The sequence below is a fragment of the Castor canadensis genome, chromosome 4 (assembly GCF_047511655.1).
Source record: "Castor canadensis chromosome 4, mCasCan1.hap1v2, whole genome shotgun sequence".
Lineage (NCBI taxonomy): Eukaryota > Metazoa > Chordata > Mammalia > Rodentia > Castoridae > Castor > Castor canadensis.
The window spans coordinates 139,803,328-139,823,012 of record NC_133389.1 but is presented as its reverse complement, the minus strand read 5'-3'; the positions used below and the strand labels follow the sequence as shown (position 1 = coordinate 139,823,012).

Genomic DNA, 19,685 nt, shown 5'->3' with positions numbered 1-19,685 from the left:
ATTCACACCTCTGTGCTGTCAAAAAGGAAGGAAAGAAGGAAGGAAGGGAAGGAGGGAGGGAGGCAAGAAAGGGGAAAGAAACTTGTATTGCCTAACCTGCTTATACTAGAAAATGGTTAGGAAAGTTAAAGGTACTTTCAGTGATGGTTAAGAAAACTTCTTTTAAATGTGTGCAGAGATTTTTTTAAATCAAAATTCCCATTAGAATTTAAACAAAGGCTATTAATATTTTAGTAAAATTATCAATTAAATTTAAATATTTATTTAATAATGTGCACATATTTTAATGAAATAAAAAAAAACAGTTGCCTAATTTAAAGTGAAAAAACAGTCTCAAATAAGTTTCTTTTGTTAAGTTTCGTGCTTCCCCAAGAGCAACACGAACATCAAACTGACTAGGGCTATTTAAGAACAAGAGCAGATTGAGAAGAAAGTCTATTGTTTAGTTTTAAGAAAGAATGTATTTGTGAATAAATATATATATTTTTATACACATAATGCATGTGTGAATTTATGACTATACATATGTATCTATAAAAGTATGATGATTGTATTAGTCAGAGTTTCCATTACTGTGACAAATACCTGAGAGAAATCCACTTAAAGGGAGGAAAGATTTATTTAGGCTCACAGTATCAGAGGTATTCAATTAGATCATGGTCAACTAGCTCCCTTGCTCTTGGGCCATGGTGAGGCAGAATATCTTGGCAAGGAGTACGAGCAAAGCAGCTCACCTCATGGCAGGCAGAGAAGGAGGCAGAGAAAAACAGAAAATATGCCCTATGAAATGACTCATTTTTTTCCAACTATACTCCACCTTGCCCAGTACCACCACCTCCCAACAGACAATTCAAATTTTGAATCCATCAAGGGATTAAACCATTTATTAAGCCAGAGTCATCACGATCCAATTGTCTCTGGAAATGCTATCACAAACACAGCCACAGGTGTCCTTTACTAAACCTAGACACCTCTCAATCCAATCAAGCTGGCAGCGAAGATTAACCATCAAAATAATTGAATTTGTTCTTAAAAATTAACTGATCAATGAATCTGAATGTACTAAATTTTGGTAGGCCATAGGCAGGAAGTAATTCTTAGATAATTTAATCACTAATTAGCACTAAAAAAAAAAATCTGATGGATTACAGGCTGAACTACTGAAAGGAATTAGAATTTTGAGAGGATGAAATAGAATATTTAAGGAACATAGAAGTCTGATTTTCAGAAAACTAAATTTCTTCCAAAAAGGGAAGATAGGAAGATACCCTATGTTAAGAGAGTATTCTTTCAAGAAAATAACAGTGTGTCCAGAAGTTAGTCAATGTTTACCTATGTTGTAAATAAATTATTTTTTATTTTTGAATTTTTAATGCACAAGAAATATAAAGAAATTTAGGAAAAACATTTAAGTGCTTGATGAATGAGTAAATGGGTGGATGGAAATATCAATACTGAATGGCTGATAAAGATATTTCATGTTTTTATTCCTGAAATTTTAGTAAAAATGTCCTGAAAGAAAAAATCTATTAATATTGACAACTTCTTTGTGTGAATTCTTATACAATTCTGTAAATACAACACACATATTTATGCATATATGCAAGCATACAGAAACATTTCAAATTTAACTTGTGAAGTTAGAGGGTATAGGATGTATATTGAAAGCTGTTGAAAAATGGGGGATGGGAGGTAAAGGGGTAGGAGAGAGTAATGGACAAGGTTGAATGGATCGAAGTAAAGCACACCCACAGCAGGGATACATTTAGAAACCCCTTTGAACATTAACTTAAATATTAATAATGTAAGACAAGACTGTAAAATAGGTACAGAGTGTAGGGGGTGGTACTAGTTGGGGGGTGAAGGAAAGCGATTAAGGTGAGGGTATATGGTTGATGGGCTTCATATACCTGTATGAAAGAGAACAAAGAAACTTCTTTCAATTGCTTTAAGTGGGACAGGGAAGGGGTTAAGGGGGAGAGATGATGGGAGTGATCAACAACATACAACATAAGCCTAATTGGAATTGTCACTATGAATCCCCTCCATACAATGAATATACCCTAATAAAACATTATAATAATTAAAAAAGAAATATTTCAAGTTGAAATATAAACTTCATTAGTTTGGTCTTCACATATTAAAATTTTTATAATTTATAAAGGGATAGGTCTGATTTGAATTTTATTACTGACTTGATTCAAAATCTTAAAATGAATAGAAGTATAGAAATGACTGATTTTGCTATGTTGATTTTGTAACCAGCAACTTTACTGAATTTCTGAGTTCTCTAAGGAGTGTTTAGGTTTTCTGTACATAAAAATCATATCATCTGCACACAGGAAGATTTTTGTTACTTTTCCAGTTTGAAATCCTTGCATTTCTTTTGTTCATATGATTACTGTGCCTAGATTTCCATCACTAAGTTGAAAAGAAGTACTGCCAGTGGCCACCCTATTGTTCCTGATCTTAAAGGAAAATCTCTTAGTTTTTCACTTAGTGGAGTATGATGTGAGCAGAATAAACTGTCCAAAGAGGAAATTAGGAAAATGATCCCACTTATAACACCCAAAAAAGAATAAAACACCTGGAAATAAATTTCACTAAATAGGTAAAAACTTGATGAAAGAAATTAAACAAGACACAATTAAGTGGATAGGCACCCTATGCTCATTAGAAAACTCAATATTGTTAACACAGTCAGACCACACAATACAATCTACAGATTCAATGTAATTGTTACAAAAAAAACTCAATAAATATTTTACAGCATTAGAAAGACAATCTAAATTCATATGGAACCACAAGAGACTGCAAATAGCCAAAGCAATCTTGAGAAAAAAGATCAAAAGTCGAGGCATCATACTTCCTGATTTTAAAACATAATATAACCCTATAGTAATCAAAATAGCGTGATAATGGCATAAACACATGCAGACAGAGCAACAGGAACAGAGTAGAGAATAAACCTAGAGAAAAATCTATGCATAGCTGGTCAACTGATCTTTGACAATGGTGCCAAAAACACAATGAAGAAAGGGAAGTCTTTTCAACAAATGATGCTGGGAAAGCTTGTAGTGACATATAAAAAAGTAAAAGTGAATCAGTATCAAACAGTATACACAAAAATAGCTCAAAATGGATTAAAGACTTAAATGTAGAACTCAAAATTATAAACCTCAATAAAGAAAACCTTAGGGAAAAGCTTCATGACAGAAATTGACAATGGTATCACAGATACGATTCTGAAAGTCCAAGCAACAAAATAAATGCAACAAGACCAAAAATAAAACAATGAGATTACAATGATCTAAGAAGCTTCTGCATAGAAAGGAGTCAGTCAACATGGACAGGAAGCACAACTTATGGAGTGGGAAAAAGTATTTACAAACAATGCATCTAATATGGGATAATCACCAAAATATAAAAGAATATAACTCATAAGGAAAGAAAATCTCAAAATTTGTCAAAAGACTCCAATACACATTTTCCATAGATGAAATAAGGAAAAGGCAAATCAAAACTACAGTGAGAAATCATCTCATATCTGTTATGAAATGTATTATCAAAAACAAAAGATAGTAAGTGGTGGCCAGAATGTGGAGAAATTGGAATTCTTTCACACCATTGATGGGAATACAAAATGTGACAGCAACTCATGAAAAACAATATGGAGGTTCTTCAAAAAATTAAAAAGAACAGGGTATGATGGTACATGCATATAATCCCAGCCACTCAGCAGGAACAGGTAGGAGAATTACAGTCTGAGGCTGGACCAGGCAAAAGTTCAAGACCCCACCTAAAAAGTGGGGTGGGGAGCGGAAGGGGTAGGCGTGTCCCAAGTGGTAGAGCACTTGCCTAGCTAGTGTGAGGCTCTAGTTCAAACCCTAGTACCACCAAAACAGAAAACTAAAAATATTAATAGAACTACGTATGATATGGCAATCCTACGTCTGGTTATTTGTGTAAAATAATTAATAGCAGGTCTTAAAGAGATTATCAGCGCTCCTATGTATACTATAGCACTTTCCACAGTAGCCATGATGTGAAAACAGCTTAAATGTCCATGAAATGAATCAACAAGGAAAATGTGGTATGTCCTCTTCAATCTTAAAAAGAGAAGGAAATTCTGCCATATGTATACATGATGAACCTTGAGGGTATTTCACTAAGTAAAATAAGCCGGTCACAGAAAGCAAATACTATGTGATTCCACTTTACTGAGGTATGTAAAGCAGCAAATTCACAGAACCAAAGGATGAGATGGTGACTGCCAGGGGCTTGGGGAAAGAGGATAGAGAGTTAATAAAACATAGGTATCACATTTCAGTAATGCAAGATGAGTTAGCTCTAGGAATGTGCTATAAATGTTATACTACAGTCACACATAGTATACTATAAACATAAAAGTTTAAGACTGAAGAACTCATATTACATGTTCTTACCACAATGAAATAATACTATTTATAACTATAAAACATTAACTATGAAAGCCAAAATGTACTTTTAGATGCACCTTGAAGAAATACACATTTTAAAAATGACAGCCGGGCGCCAGTGGCTTTCTTCTGTAATCCTAGTTAGTCAGGAGGCAGAGATCAGGAGGATCATGATTTGAAGCCAGCCGGTGCAAATAGTTCGTGAGATCCTATCTCAAAAACACCCATCACAAAAAAAGGGCTGGTGGAGTAGCTCAAAGTGTAGGCTCTGAGTTCAAATCCCAGTACCACCAAAAGAAATAAAAATGACATTTCATCATTATAAAAGCAATATGTTCATTATGGAGCATCTGGAGCACAGAACAACGTAAAAAATAGTAAAATGACCCATAATCTAACTACCCAAGATAAGCACTGTAGACATTTTGGTAAACCGTTTTCCACTGAAAGAATGTATTTCTTTATGAAATCTTAAAAACTATATTCTATTCCTAAGTAAAACTTCTATTCCTCAATTTATTTAAAAATAAAAGTGGGGGAATATAAGTTCCTCCTTAAAAAAAAAAATCTACTATTAGTCCATGAGAAAGTGAGACTAAATGATCAATAAGAATCCCACTTCTCACTTTAAACAATTGCTTCCATGAAGTCAAACTTCTATAAGTCAAAGTTTTATTGGATTGGGTACAATTGTCTCTTAGAACACAGTAGGGTTTTAAATTAAATGAAATTTTAAAAAGACAGGATAATTGAATGACTTTTTGTTTGTTTTGTTGTTTTAGGTTTGTTTTGTTATTTTGTTTTGTATTGTGTTATTTTGTTGTTGTTGTGCTGGGTGGGGGTACATTGTGACATTTACAAAAGTTATTACAATTTCAAATATATCATACTTGAATTCACCCCCTCCACCATTCTTCTTTATGTCCTCCTCCCCCATTCCTGGACTAGTTTCAACAGGTGTCTTTTTTCCATTTACATACAAGTGTACATATTTGCACTATATTCACCCTCCTACACCTTTTCCCCTCCTCCTACCGCTTCCCACTAGTACCAACTCCCCCAGACAGGACCTGTTCAGCCCTCCTGTTCTCTGATTTTGTAAAAGAAAAAAAAAGAAGTTTTTGTTTATTTATGATAGTTACACAGGGAGTTTCCTTGTGTTTTAAAAGGGGGTCTTGATGTGTTGGCCAGGCTGGCCTCAAAATGCTGGGCTCAAATAATCCTCTGTCCTCAGCCTCTTGAGTAGCTGGAACCACAGGCTCATGCCACTAAGCCCAGATAGCAAAAATTCTTTATAATCCAATGAGTCATACTTACAGTCACCCAGAAACATTTTCTGTCAATTAAAAGGCAGCTACATCATGTCCTAAGAGATAATAGGAAAAGGAATTTCCTGTCATGAATGACATGAGACTACAAAGCAACCAAATTGATACTACTTTGACAGAACAATAAAAACAAAACATTCATTTTTATACTGTTACATGTATTTTGATTGCATGAACTCCCACTATCCCAGTGCTACGAATACAGTTTAAGTGTCTTGAAAATTTCCCTGATGTAGACAAAGAATATATCCTGAGTATCTAATACTTCTTCAAAAATAAACCATGCAATTTTGTTTTCAAAAAATCAGTCCACCATTGACATAGCATTTACTTCAGAATGAATAAAACCTACTAAACATTAAAAATAAATGTTCAAAGAATGCTTACCTAATTACATCTGATTAAGTACAGTAAAGGCTTTGTGTGCTTTTCCTTCATCTTTCCATTGAATTCCATTCAGACATTGGAGTGCTTGCTACCTATGGCCTGTTTTAATGCAAGACAAATACTAGCTCTGAATAATCAGTCTCCTTTCCCCAGGTGGAGGACACAAAGTGCATAAATTGGTGTTGGTGAATTAAAGATGGGACTGATCTCAAGTTTCTGATTGTCAGTCCATCCATTTCATAGCGAAACTAAAAGGCACTAAATTGGTGAGACCTGAAAGGGCATACCAATGGAGTCCTTAAACAGTGTCTGTTCCTCCACTTTCTTGTGATCAATCTGAGAGGAGTGAGCAGCTCTCCTGTACTTTACTTATTCCTGCCACTTTATTGACTGTTGTTTGGAATTTCGTTTAAAATAAAACCAAAAACAGCTATAACATATACTTTACGTAGTATTATTTTCCTTATTTAAGATGTACATTTTAATTGTTTTTAGAAAATTTACAAATTTTCTATGTAACTATCATCATCACCTGATTGTAGACATTTTCATTTTACAAAAAAAGACACACTACCTCACTTGAAGAAAGAATAGAAGAAAAAAAGGACAAAGAGAAGGTAGAGTGAGGAAGAGAGGGAAGGAGAAAAATGAATAGAAAGGATTCATCCTAAAGAGTGTAAACAAGGCTTAAAAATCTTTTTAAAGTCCTGCAAAGATAAATTCAAAATTTTAAATGTATAATTCCCACTTCTGTCTAGATAATCTTTGCTTCCTTTTTCATTGATTAAAAAAAAATCCCTTCATTAATTAGTCACAGATTGACCAAAAGATTTGGCCAAAGGAAGGGCTTTGTAAGTCAGGAGTCTTCCCCTAAAACAGTATTGGGCGTCTTGGTTAGTTTTGTCATCCTGCAAATGATGAATCCATTTTTAACAGAAAATGGATAGACTCAGTCCACATTACTTTGGGCTGTTTTGAAATAATGAAAGTATTTTCCTTTCATTCCTACTCAAACACCCAATTTCAAGACTCAATTGACACGTCTTTTCAGATCTAATCAATTTTGTGCTTTTTAGTCCTGTAATAGAAAAGGAATGGAGTAACCATTAGAAAACTGTCATCAGTTGCAACTTTAATCCACCTACATCCAGCTATTCCTTCTTTCCTAAAGGAATACTCCAGGTCACCTATTCTTTACTTCTCTAGTTGCAATCACTTTTTTTTTTCTTATGAAATCATAAGATTTCACTGACACAGGATTTGGGCAGGCATTAACACTTTCCCCAGTGTTTCTTTTCTTTAAAATTTGCTAGAGCAGCAGAATTAAGTGACACATTCACCAAATTATCATGGAACTCTTCAAAAAATTACCCTCTAGCAATGACCATTAAACTTTTCAGTTTCTTCAGTTACATTTCACAGACATATAGGTGTAGAGCCCTGCAGTCATCTGAGATAAAGTTGCTTATTGCTTACATTAAAATAGATTTCATTAGAGATTATTCTACCTAGCACTGAGATTCAGAAACCCTGGTAAACTTCATTCTTTAGTCTTTCTATTTAAGTCTCTAAAATATGCTCTTTACTCTTACCTGTGAAATATACAATTTCCTTATATTAGCTCTTTACTGTATGCAGAGGCTCCAAAGAATTCTATGGAGAAAAGTATCAGGATCTTATGAATCTATAGTAAGTAATTTAGTCATTTGTAAATTAATTATGCAACTGTGAAACGAAACCAATGAACTCTGTGTAAGTTCTTAATTACTATTTTAAATTATCTTTACACTGCATTTTAACACCTGAAGACTTATCCCACATGTAAACAGTTATGCTTGGCATAACGTTACTCCATAAAGCCATAATTAGAAGTTGATACAAATGAGTTGGAGGGGGCCCTCAGATATTTATTCACTCCATTAGAATCCCACCACATAGTTATAAAAGAATCATGCAGATTAATTCCACTTAAGAAATTAGAAAATACTCTAGTTATTTTTAGTTTAAGACAATGGAATGATTTATTATTTTTACAAAGATTCAATAACAAAAATTGAAGTAAACTTTCTATCGCATTTTTTTGTTTTAGAATGAAACAAAAATCACATGCCCTGATCTATTATAAGAACTTCTTTTCGTGATTAATGTTGAATTCTCGGGGTAACTGCCCAGCCACAGATAAACTAGTCTTTCCAGCTTCTGCATTCTTTTGAGTACTCTGGGAGGGCAAGCATCTTATTTTTCGACTCTTTCATTTCATTCTTGCTAAATTAAGCTCTAACAAATTTTTTCCAGTGTGGATTACTGAAGTATTATGATTTAGAACAAGTGCCTACTGGCTAGAATCATACTAACAAGTCATAAAGTTGATTTGCCGAGTGGTTACACAGCTACAATCAATAATCCAATTAAAAATGTATTCACATAGCTTTTTGTGTAAAGAATATGACAAAAATGTCAGTAGAGATCAAATATATCAAAAGTTACTCACCAAGTAGAAATATATATAAAAATCACCTAGCAAAATACATTTTCCTTATAAAGCACCATGATTTTATTTTTTAATTATTTTATTAGCATATTTTAATTTGTATAAATTATGGGGTTTCATTGTGATATTTCCATACAAACATATATTGATCATATTGGTTACTCTCTTACTCCCTTTTCCCTTGACTTTCTTGCAAATCTGTCAAATAGGTCTATCACCCTTGCAGTCATGCATACAATGTACTTCAATCATATTCTCCCCCGTTGTGCTCTCTTCCTCCCTTCCCATGTCCTTCTGGTTCTTCCTGAATGTATTAAATTAAATTTCATTTTTAACAAGTGATTGAAATAGGAACATCTTTTAACAATTTAAGGAATGACTTGTATAATACCACATGTCCCCAAAATGATGAACATTTAATTGTAATTAGTATATAAAATGAAGATAAAGAGCTTTTCATTATTTTAGTTAATTAATTAATTTATTTTGTGGTCTGGGGATTGAACTCAGGGCCTCTGCTTGCTAGGCAAATGCTCTACCACTTGAGCTATGATCCCAGTACTTTTTGCTTTTAGGTGATTTTTTTTAGATGATTTTTTTTAGATAAGGTCTTGAGCTAGTCTTGGCCACAATCATCTTACCTATGCCTCTGTATACCTGGGATTACAGACATGAGACACCAATCCTTAAGATTTTTTTCAATTACACATTTCTTTTATCTAGGGATAGATTAGAGAATTAAAAAATCTGGTAGCAACATAAAAGGGATAAGCTTCATTGTCTCAAAAAAATAATCCAAAATTGAAATTAGCAACAAATACATCTATCAATCTCTTATTTAAACAATATGAATTAAGAATTTATAATGTGGTCGACATTATGAGTGAACATTTTAGAAATGACTTTTGCCTCAATGCTGTTTACATACTATCAGGAAAGTTGGCGATTGGGGGAAAATAATGAGAACTAATTTTTTTAAAGAGGTATACGAGGAGTTAAGGGAGTTATAAGAGTACCACCTATCTGCAGGAGCAGACCTAGAACATGGTGCATTGGGAATCAGCCGGAAGCCTGGGCCCAGGTGGGTTCTGGTGTGCCTCAAGCTGCAGAAAACAACCCAGTACCGGGCAGACCTAGAACCTGTGTGAACAGGTGGCAGCCTGGAGTCTTAGGCCTATGGTGCTGACCTGGCACTGGGATGTAGAACATAAACAGGCCTGGAGCATGGGTCTCAGGCACAGGCCTGAAGTCTGGAGGCACTGGGGTCAGCCACACAATCAGATGTGCCCACAGACCCAGTCTGCTGAACAGGTCTAGAGCTTGGAACTTCTGTCCTACCACTGGGGTAAGCCTAGAGGCTCTATCACAGGCACCTGCCTTGAGGGCCTCACAGTGTTAGCTCTTATTGGAGTGGGTCCAAAGACAAATGCTCGCCTCTCCTTTCTGCCAGGTAGAGGGCATCTCTCTCTGGGCTGACCAGCCTTGTGGGAAGGCTGATGCAGCAATGTAAATCTGTCCTTCCTACACTAGTCAAGGGGTCTTTTCTTATTCTATGCTAAACTTAGGTGTTTTTTCTTTTTTATCTCTCACCTGATTTTTTCAGCTCTAGTAAAACATTTTTGCATGTGTATAGTTTTTCAAGTTAGTATCTGTGCAGGGAGATACGTTTTGAAAAGTCATACTGCACCATCTTACTGATATCCAGCCTAACTTTGAGAATATTAGTTTATTAAGGGTTACTTCAAAAAAGAAATGCTAATTGAAATTTAATTTACTTGACTTCTGCTTGATTTCTTTTCTTTTGAAGCAATATCTCTAACATCCATCTGCTATTCCATATTAATTGTATCCTGATTATTTTAATTCTTGTTATCTTAGTGCTATGGTCTATCTTCAATATTAGTGAGAAAACAGCAGACACAGAGAAAAAAGGAAAAGGCAATTTTGGTGGTTGGTTTCCTGGAAATGAGTTCTCTGATGATTCTCCTTACCATTGTTACTCATCTGAACACTTCAGTTTTTCAGTAATTAACCTCTTATACTGTCGTTGAGTCACAAAACAATAAATGTAGGTTCTGCAGATTTAAATACTTGGTTGCCCCTCTACTGCATTCTAGCTAAGCAACCAATAACTTATCCCTAGACTCATTGCCAGGAATCTAGAACCTACCAAGTTGTGCCTTTATTCTCAAATGTGACACAGTCTCTTTCCTGGATTTCTCACATTTTTTTGGCCTTTTGAGAGTTTTCTGACTTATTTGCCAATACAGCTCTGAATTGAATTTTATGCAATATATTTATTTTCTGTTCTATTCAAAGATTTGAGATATGATTACTATGTGTGTTTGGTTTATCATAAGAAACAAAAAAATCTGTATTTTTTTCTCAAAATGTAATTTAATATCAAATATGACTTATAAAAAGAGATGCCAAAATTCTTCTAATAATTACATCATCCTAAAAATTTACTATTATTGTTTTCGTTACTGTTAACTTAGGGCAGAGGAACTAAGTGCTGCTTTTATCTTTTCTAATTAACCAAATAAGGGATTCACTTGGAATTTCTTTATAATGGTATATACAAGAAAACATGCATGTAAAACTATAAATCTGTACATTAGATAGGAGAGGAAAGAAGAGATAAGAATCTGAAATGAATGAAATATGGGAGGTGGAGGAACTAAAGTGTGAGAGATGAACTATTTAATGTGTCTAGCATACAGCTGAATGTCAGATCACCTCATAAGAAGGTGACAAGGGATTACTGACTAGGCGTTTGATTCTTCTTTTGATATTTTTTGATTGAAGTACTTTCTTTAGTGCTAATGTATGCCTTCTTCATGCAGTGGTGTAATAAACATAAGGAACACACCTGAGCTGTAATCCCTCTCTGTCATTTGACCTCAGCAAGTTTGCTTTAAAATCGTTTGTATTTAAACTTTCTCATCTGTTATCTGAGTTCCCCATCTCAAAATTACCCTATGATGATTAAGAGTATTTACTTGTGAAGATAGTTTAGAACAGAGTCTGATACATACTGAACAATATGGAACTGCTGATTTTCACTACATTACTGTCATTGTTACTGCTAAGCATTCTATGACAAGACTGTTGAAATTTAGGACTTTTCAAAAGATGCTAATAGAATATCGCTTAATATTTGGAATCAGGGTTTGGGGAAGAACAGAAGAACATGTAAATATGTTCTGTTCTCACAGCATAATCCATGAATTTGTAAAGTAGCTTAATATTAAAACTCTAACTTCGTATTCCAGAACTCTAAATACCACTTAAATCGTACAGAAATTAGTAAAATCTGCACAAGAATGTTAGGCTTAATCCCCTTACAGAAAGCAACCTAGCATTACTGATGACAACTTACATATAATGATCTATTTTTGTGCTTTATTAAATTGCTTTCATTCACCAATAGGGTTTTCAAAATCAAGTGAAAATGCTTCAATCTAAGTTTATTTTCTACTTTATCTCCAAAAGTAGTATTTTTCTCCTGATTTTTCAAATGGCTAGTTAACCTGAGGACATGGAATCTATGTTCTCATATATATTTCAGGATGTTTTACAAGTACCTGCCCAAGTACTCTTTTTCCCTCCTAAATCAAAAAATGTTCAATCTTCTGAAATCAATTACGTATTTTTTAAATACAGTGTTGTGAGTATCCTATTTCAGTTACATTTTATATGTTAAAATTTACCCTTAAAATATATTTCCACAAGTAGTCTATGATCACTAGACACTCTGTACTACAAAAGCAAATTAGAAAGAAAAAAATTAAAATCGCTCAGAAATGGCCATGGTAATATTTAAGTGCAGGTGCTTCCAGTATTTATGATTAAAGGTAGCCAGACATACAGCATTGAGCTCTTACTGTGGATACAGCTGTGCCCTAATTTTGTTCTTTTCACTTGTCATTCTGTAACGGTTATTCCTTATACCATCGAAAATTATTTCCAAATGCTGTCTTTAAATTCCACATAATATTCCATTACTGAATATAGCAAAAACATGAAGGGTTTTTTTCAAATATCTTCAATTTCAGGTACCATTGAAATGCTAAGACTTCCAAACTCAACCTGGCCAGTATCATATAGACAATTAGACAACTTGCATCTCCTTCTTTCTCTCTCCCTCTTTCATACATCCAGGCACATATGTGCACACACACATCCAACACCAGAGCCTATAAATATCATCTGTATGGGCTTTAGAAGCTGGCAACCTTTGCCTATAATTCACTCAATGGTAATTCCACTTTTGTCAGCATATCACAATTTTATTTATTGTTCCTCATTCCCACCCACATCTCCTTTTCCAAGGCACTGTCATTTCGAACCTGAATTACTGCGCTGTTCTAGTTGGATTTTCTTTTTCCTGCTAAATTACTTCTTGTCTCCACATCACACCCAATGCAATTTTTGTAAAACACAAATCTGCTTAGGTCATTCCCTTGCTTACTTCCCTCTAGTAGCAACCCCCTACATTCAGAATAATGTCAGATTCCTTGAAATGTTTTCTTATCAACTGTTCCATTAGCTTCTTCTCCATCAATTCTCCTTTCAGTCTCTTCAGACCTTCTAGGAACACCAAACTTAATGTGTATTGTCCTATCCACAGTTAAATATAGTTCTCCCTCCACTATCCCAAATTCATGCCTATTCAGAATCTCAGAATGTGGTCTCATTTGGAAACCAGGTCTTTGCAGATGTAATTAGCTCAGGATCTTGAGATTAAACATTATTCTGAATTTAGGACTGGGATTATTAATATGAGGAAGAAGGACACAGAGACACATAGGGAAGAGGGCCATCCAGAAACTCAAATCAAGAAATAGCAAGTGTCATCAGAAGCTGAAGGAAACAAAGAAGGATCCTTCCTTATAGCTCCATACCTGTTGGAGAATGAGTTGTTTTAAGCCACCCAATTTCTTGTGACAGTAGCCCTAGGAATCCAATATACCACCCATACTAGGCTTTTTACAATATAGTTATAGTTTATTTCAGTTCTCATTAGACTATGAAACACATACAAAGCAAAGAATAATTCTATTGATGACAGTTTTATGCTAATTGTCATTTATGGTAATTGGCATAAGAGAGGCAATAAGCATATGAAAGAAAGAACAAATTTTTCGTGATAGTAGATGCCTACTGATATCTGAGCAGCATTATTACTAAGTTTATGCTCATTTTACTGGCAAAATCTTTATTATTTGAGATTGTATTGCCACTGTAATTCAATGGCTGTTGAAAAACACTTCTCAGGAAGTGTTTTAGCAACATCTGTTGCTTTTACCTGGGTCACATCCACTCCCCATCCTGGTCTCAGAATTTTGCAGTTCCTTTTGGAAACCCACCTTCATCACGTACAGACAGTCTTGGGGGAACTGTTAATCACGGTTGCTGGCAGAGGGCAAATGACTGACTCCTTCTGTGCATGTGGGAGGACAGCATGAGTACACCCTGTGGGTCAGTTCACTTTATGGCAGCGCCCTTCAGTCTCTCTCCACCCTCTGTTCTTTAGATCTGTAGAACAGTTTGACTTCTATGTTTTCTGAGAACTGTTTCATCTGATTCCCCTCCAATTCTCTGAGCAAACCCATATCCTTTTGGCAAAATGGTTTTTTTTGTTTAAATACCCAGAACTAATTTCTGCTACTTGCAATCAAAGAAAAGTAATTATACTTTTCAAATGTAGATGTGATTAGCACATAGCACAGACTGCTTATAAAAATAGGTGTCACTTCACAGATGTCCACCTGACAGAGAAGTTTCTAGTTTAGATTAGTTTAGGACACTTAATGAACTATACAATTTAAAATTCATGTTTTGCCATTTTTTCTAAAATAGCTACCTCTATTTCTTCAAGTACTATACATATTAATGTAAACCCTATTTTTATCCCTCATTTATTTGACCCTTTATAAATATAAATATAAAAATTATTCTTTAATTTTTAAAAAAATTTTAACTGAACTAGATTTTCTCACTGCAAATCATGATGTAAAAGTAAATTAAACCATTTTTTTTAAATATCATCCCTAAGTAAGTCAAGGTTTTGGCATAATAAATGATCCCATCCTTGCACCAATAATTATTTTAGCCTAAACTAATTTCTACTTTGTACCATAAAGACTGACATATTTGATAAGTTAGCACTTGCCAAATTTCATTATTTTATTCAAATAGTAATTAATTTATGATGAAACCAATCACTACAAGTACATATTACATAAATATTCAGAACACTTTTTTCTTTAAACCTCTATTAAATGAAAACCAATGTTAACATTTTATAGGTGAAATTAATTTATACATCTAAGCTTTACATTCAGATGTATTAAATGTAAACTTTAAAAGATCAGTGAAAGAAAAATTATTTTCTTCAATTTCTTCAATGACTTTCTTTTGTACCTAAATGCAGATAAAACACAATATACCTGATTCTGATCTGAATTTTCTCTTCACTGAAGGATTTCCCTAGAGGCTGTCTTCAGACAAGAGTGCTGTTAGTCTTTTACAACAGAGAAGACAGATAATACTATATTTCTAGCTTCTTTTTGCTACTTCCTTAACATTCCATCACACTTTTGCCATCCACTTATCATCTTCTTCACATTTTCTGCTAATATATTGTGAAGCACATGAGAACATATTTTTTAAGACATAAAAAACTTAAAATCTCATTTTAGATACATTTGAACCTAAACTTCATTTATAGTCTCACTGTGGTGTTTTTGATGATGGCTATTCTAACAGGGGTGAGGTGGAATCTTAGTGTGGTTTTTATTTGCATTTCCTTTATGGTCAGAGATGGTGAGCATTTTTTCATGTGTTTTTTGGCCATTTGAATTTCTTCCTTTGAAAAAGTTCTGTTTAATTCAGTTGCCCATTTCTTAATTAGTTCATTGATTTTAGGAGCATTTAGTTTCTTATGTTCTCTGTATATTCTGGTTTTCAGTCCCTTGTCAGATGTATAGCTGTCAAATATTTTCTCCCACTCTGTGGGTGGTCTTTTCAGTTTAGAGGATCACATGACAAGGGGAAAGCACACATGGGAAACCTGAAAGCGTTTGATGTCCCCACTCCAGAGAACCCAAAACCTGAAAGCGTTTGATGTCCCCACTCCAGAGAAACTAATACAGAAACCTTAAAACGACAGAGGTTATCACGAGCAGAGGATCAGGAACCAATGTAAAGATCAGTTAGAGTTGAATCAACATGGGTTATAACACATGGGTACACAAAAACAATAGTAGGAATCTCTCTGTGTAACTATCCTTAACTCAACTAGCAAAAACGCTTTGCTTTCCTTATTATGCTTATGTCTTTTCTTCAACAAAATTAGTGATAAGGGCAGAACAGGACCTGCCTGGAACTGAGGGGGTGAGGGGGGAAAAGTGTGGGGGGGAAGTGGGGAAGGGGGGCAGGGTGGAGAAATGACCCAAACAATGTATGCTCATGTGAATAGATGAATAACAACAACAAAAAAGAGTGTTAAGTAAAGGGAATGATCTGATCTCACATAGGTTGTTAGATCCATTTTGCAGGGAAGGTTTGAAGAATAAAAGCTCAGAAACAATTTGGCCTTTTGAGTGTTATTCTACTACTTTTGGAAACAGATAATGGAAGATTGAAAAGAGTAGGAGTTGAATTGACTAGAAGGAATAAATGATTTTAAAATGTACAGAATGGAATGAAGAAGACTGATTAGTGTATGAAAGATTACAGGTATTGAGAAAGAAAAAAAAATTCAAGGTGATTATAAGTTTTTTTAATTACACTATCCATGTAAATAGTAATTCTAATCAGAGAATAACACACAAATGAAAGATCATAATTTTAAGAATGTGAGATAATGATTATGACCTTTGACCTATTGAGTTCAGTGATATAGTCTATAAATTGAGGTATCCAGAAGCCAGTATCTATCCTTCTGGTGATTTCTGCCTGCTGGTATTCATGGCATTTTGTGATTCCTCTTTTCTTGAATGTAAGCTAAACCTAGTGACTCACTTCTAAAAAATAGGAGACCACAGAAATACTAGTATAGTAGTTTCCTATGACTGTCAACATAAATTATCTCAATTACCACTAGATGCTTTAAAAAAAAACAGAAATTGCTTCTCTAATAGTTCTGAAGACATAAGTCTGAAGTCAAGATGTTGGGTAAGCTGTACTTCCTCAATAACTATTTGGGAGAATTTCCTTATTGCCTTTTCCAGGTACTTGTGACTCCTTCATGGTAGGTGGATGGCTTACATCACATGAGCTAAAAACAAGACACTAGAAATACCATTCACAATAACTTCAAAAAATTAGAATACCTACGAGTAAATTTAATGAAGGAGGTAACTGAACTACACAATGAAAATTACAAATCACTAAAGATTAAACACATTAGAAGATTAAAGAATATCTCATGCTCATGGATCAGTAAAATCAATACTGTGAAAATGGCTATACTACTAAAAGCAATCTATATGTTCAATGCAATCCCTATCAAAACTACAGTTGCATTCTTCACAGAGACAGAAAAGCCAATACTAGAGTTCATATGGAAGAAGACCTCGAATTGCGAAAGCAATTCTGAGTCAAAAGAGCAACACTGGAGTTATCACAATATTTAACTTCAAACTATACTACAGAGCCCTAGTAATTAAAAAAAAAACAAAACAGTATGGTACTGACACAAAAACAGCCATGAAGACAAGTGGAACAGAATAGAAGACCCTGACGCAACACTCACGAAACTATAGCCATCTGATTTTCCACAAAGGAGCCTAAAATATGTGTTGGAGAAAAGATAACCTCTTCAACAGTGCTAGGAAAACTGGATTTCCACCTGCAGAAGACTGAAAATAGATCCCAATCTCCCACCTTGTACTATCACCAATTCAGTGACTTAAAGACCTTAATGTATACTCTGAAATACTGAAATTACTTCAGAATAAAATAGGGAACACACTAGACCACATAGGCATAAGGTAATAACTTCCTGAATAGAACTTTAATAGCTCAGCAATTAAGAGAAAGAACTGACTAATGGGACTGCATGAAACTAAAAGGCTTCTATACATCAAGGGAAATGGTCACCAGACTGAAGAGACAGTCTATAGAATGAGAGAAAATCTTTGCCAGCTATACATCTAACAAGGGATTAATAACCAGAATATGCAGGGCGCTCAAAAAACTAGCCTCTAAAGAATCAACAACCTACTGAATAAATGGGCAAATGAACTGAGCAGATAATGCTCAAAAGTACAAATGGCTAATAAACATATGAAGAAATTCTCAATATTCTTAGACATAAAGGAATTACAAATCAAAACAACATTGAATCAAAATGGCTATTATCAATAACACAAACAACAAATGCTGGCAAGGATATAAAGAAAAAGGAATACTTCTACTCTGTTGGTAGGAATGTAAATTAATGCAACCGATATGGAAAGCAACATGGAATGCCTCAAAAGACTAAAAATAGAATATACTACAATTCTGTGTTACCACTCCTAGGATATTCCAAAGGAATGTATTCCTGGATATGATAGAACCACTTGCACACCCATGTTTATTGTAGCACTATTCACCAGAGCCAAGCTTTGGAAATAGCCAAGATTCCCCACACTGATGAAAGATTAAGAAAATATGGTATACATACAATAGAGAAGACTAAAATTATGTTGTTTGCAAGTAGATGGATGGAACTGGAGAACATGTTAAGCAAAGTGATCCAGGCTCAAAAACTCAAAGATCAAAGGTTTTCCCTCGTATGTGGAGGCTAGACCTGTAAGTTATACACACACACACACACACACACACACACACACAGTGAGAAAGAGAACAAGATTATATTAGTGGGTCTGTCTGAGGGGACAACAAGAGGCAGGAGAGGGAAAGAAAATGTTAGAGAATGAAAAATTCTGAACAAACCATGTATATGTGAATATAATATAACATAATACACTATAAGCTGTTGAATATTATGGGAGCATGGTGATGGAGGAAAAAGTAAGTAATAGAGGGAGTAACCTGATAAAAGCACCACAAATATATTATATCTGAAGTACGAAGGTGAAAACCCCTTAGACTATCAACATACATTTTTTAAAAAATGAAGGACAGAAGGGCAAAACAGGTCTTTTCTGGGAGTAGGTGCCAGTAGAGTGTGGTGGGCTTAAGGAAAAGGTGAATGAGTGAGAATATGGTGGATGAATTTTGTACTAATATATAAAAATAAACAAGTGAAATCTGCTGAAATTGTTCTAAGAACAGGGGAAGAGGGAGAATGATGGCGGGGGTAAATCTAACTAATATATATTGCAAGCACACGTGTAAATATACAACTATTATATGCTAATAAAAAAGACACTAGAATTCCTTTTATTCACAGGGTCTTCTCTTCTGTGTATCTTTTAAGGACCTATGTCACTGAATTCAGGTTTATTTGAAACCTGGATAGTCAAATCTGTCTGCATATGCTTAATTACATGTACAATATGCTGTTTCCAAACAATTTCACATTCACAAGTGCTAAGGATTAGGACGTGAATGTGTCAGTTTGAAAGCCAACACGCAACTCACTACAGATGGGAAGACAATTCCTAGGCTTGGTTATATAAGAGTGTGTCTCCATTGTGGGTACTCACATTTGTTCTCTCTTGCATTGCTTGTCCTAGGAGAAGCCAGAAGCACCAGCTAAGCTGTGTCCAGATTCCTGGCCCACAGAAACTATGGGATAATACATAATCATTTTTTCAGGGGCTAAGTTTTAGACCAATTTATTAAACAGAAATAGATTACTAATAGTTCATAAAATGCTTAAGCTAGTTAACAATAATTAAGGTAAGCCATTATATATAAGCATTATTTAGGGAGTATCCTGCATAAAACAAACACTGTGGTAACTTTCATTTAGATTTAAATTTATATCTGTACTTGCGAATGAAGACCTAATCTTCAAGAATCTATCAATCTCTGAAGATGACAGATAACCACACACTGAATGTTATGAAGGCATGA

General features: G+C 34.4%; 1 protein-coding gene across 8 annotated transcripts in view; it reads right to left on the bottom strand.

Annotated features, from left to right (window-relative positions):
* Nucleotides 1-19,685, bottom strand: part of Gulp1 (GULP PTB domain containing engulfment adaptor 1) — a 250,732-nt gene that overhangs the window by 138,464 nt on the left and 92,583 nt on the right. Inside the window, exons 1-2 of one of the 8 annotated variants that reach the window (XM_074071252.1) lie at nt 7,747-7,821; nt 5,757-5,805 (exon numbers count right to left, since the gene is read on the bottom strand). The exons of 6 other annotated variants lie outside the window; for them this stretch is intronic. The gene's annotated coding sequence lies outside the window, so the exon portion shown is untranslated. Of the gene's footprint in view, nt 1-5,756; nt 5,806-7,746; nt 7,822-19,685 lie in introns of those variants that run through there. One more of the 8 variants, XM_074071251.1, reaches the window with a different exon arrangement.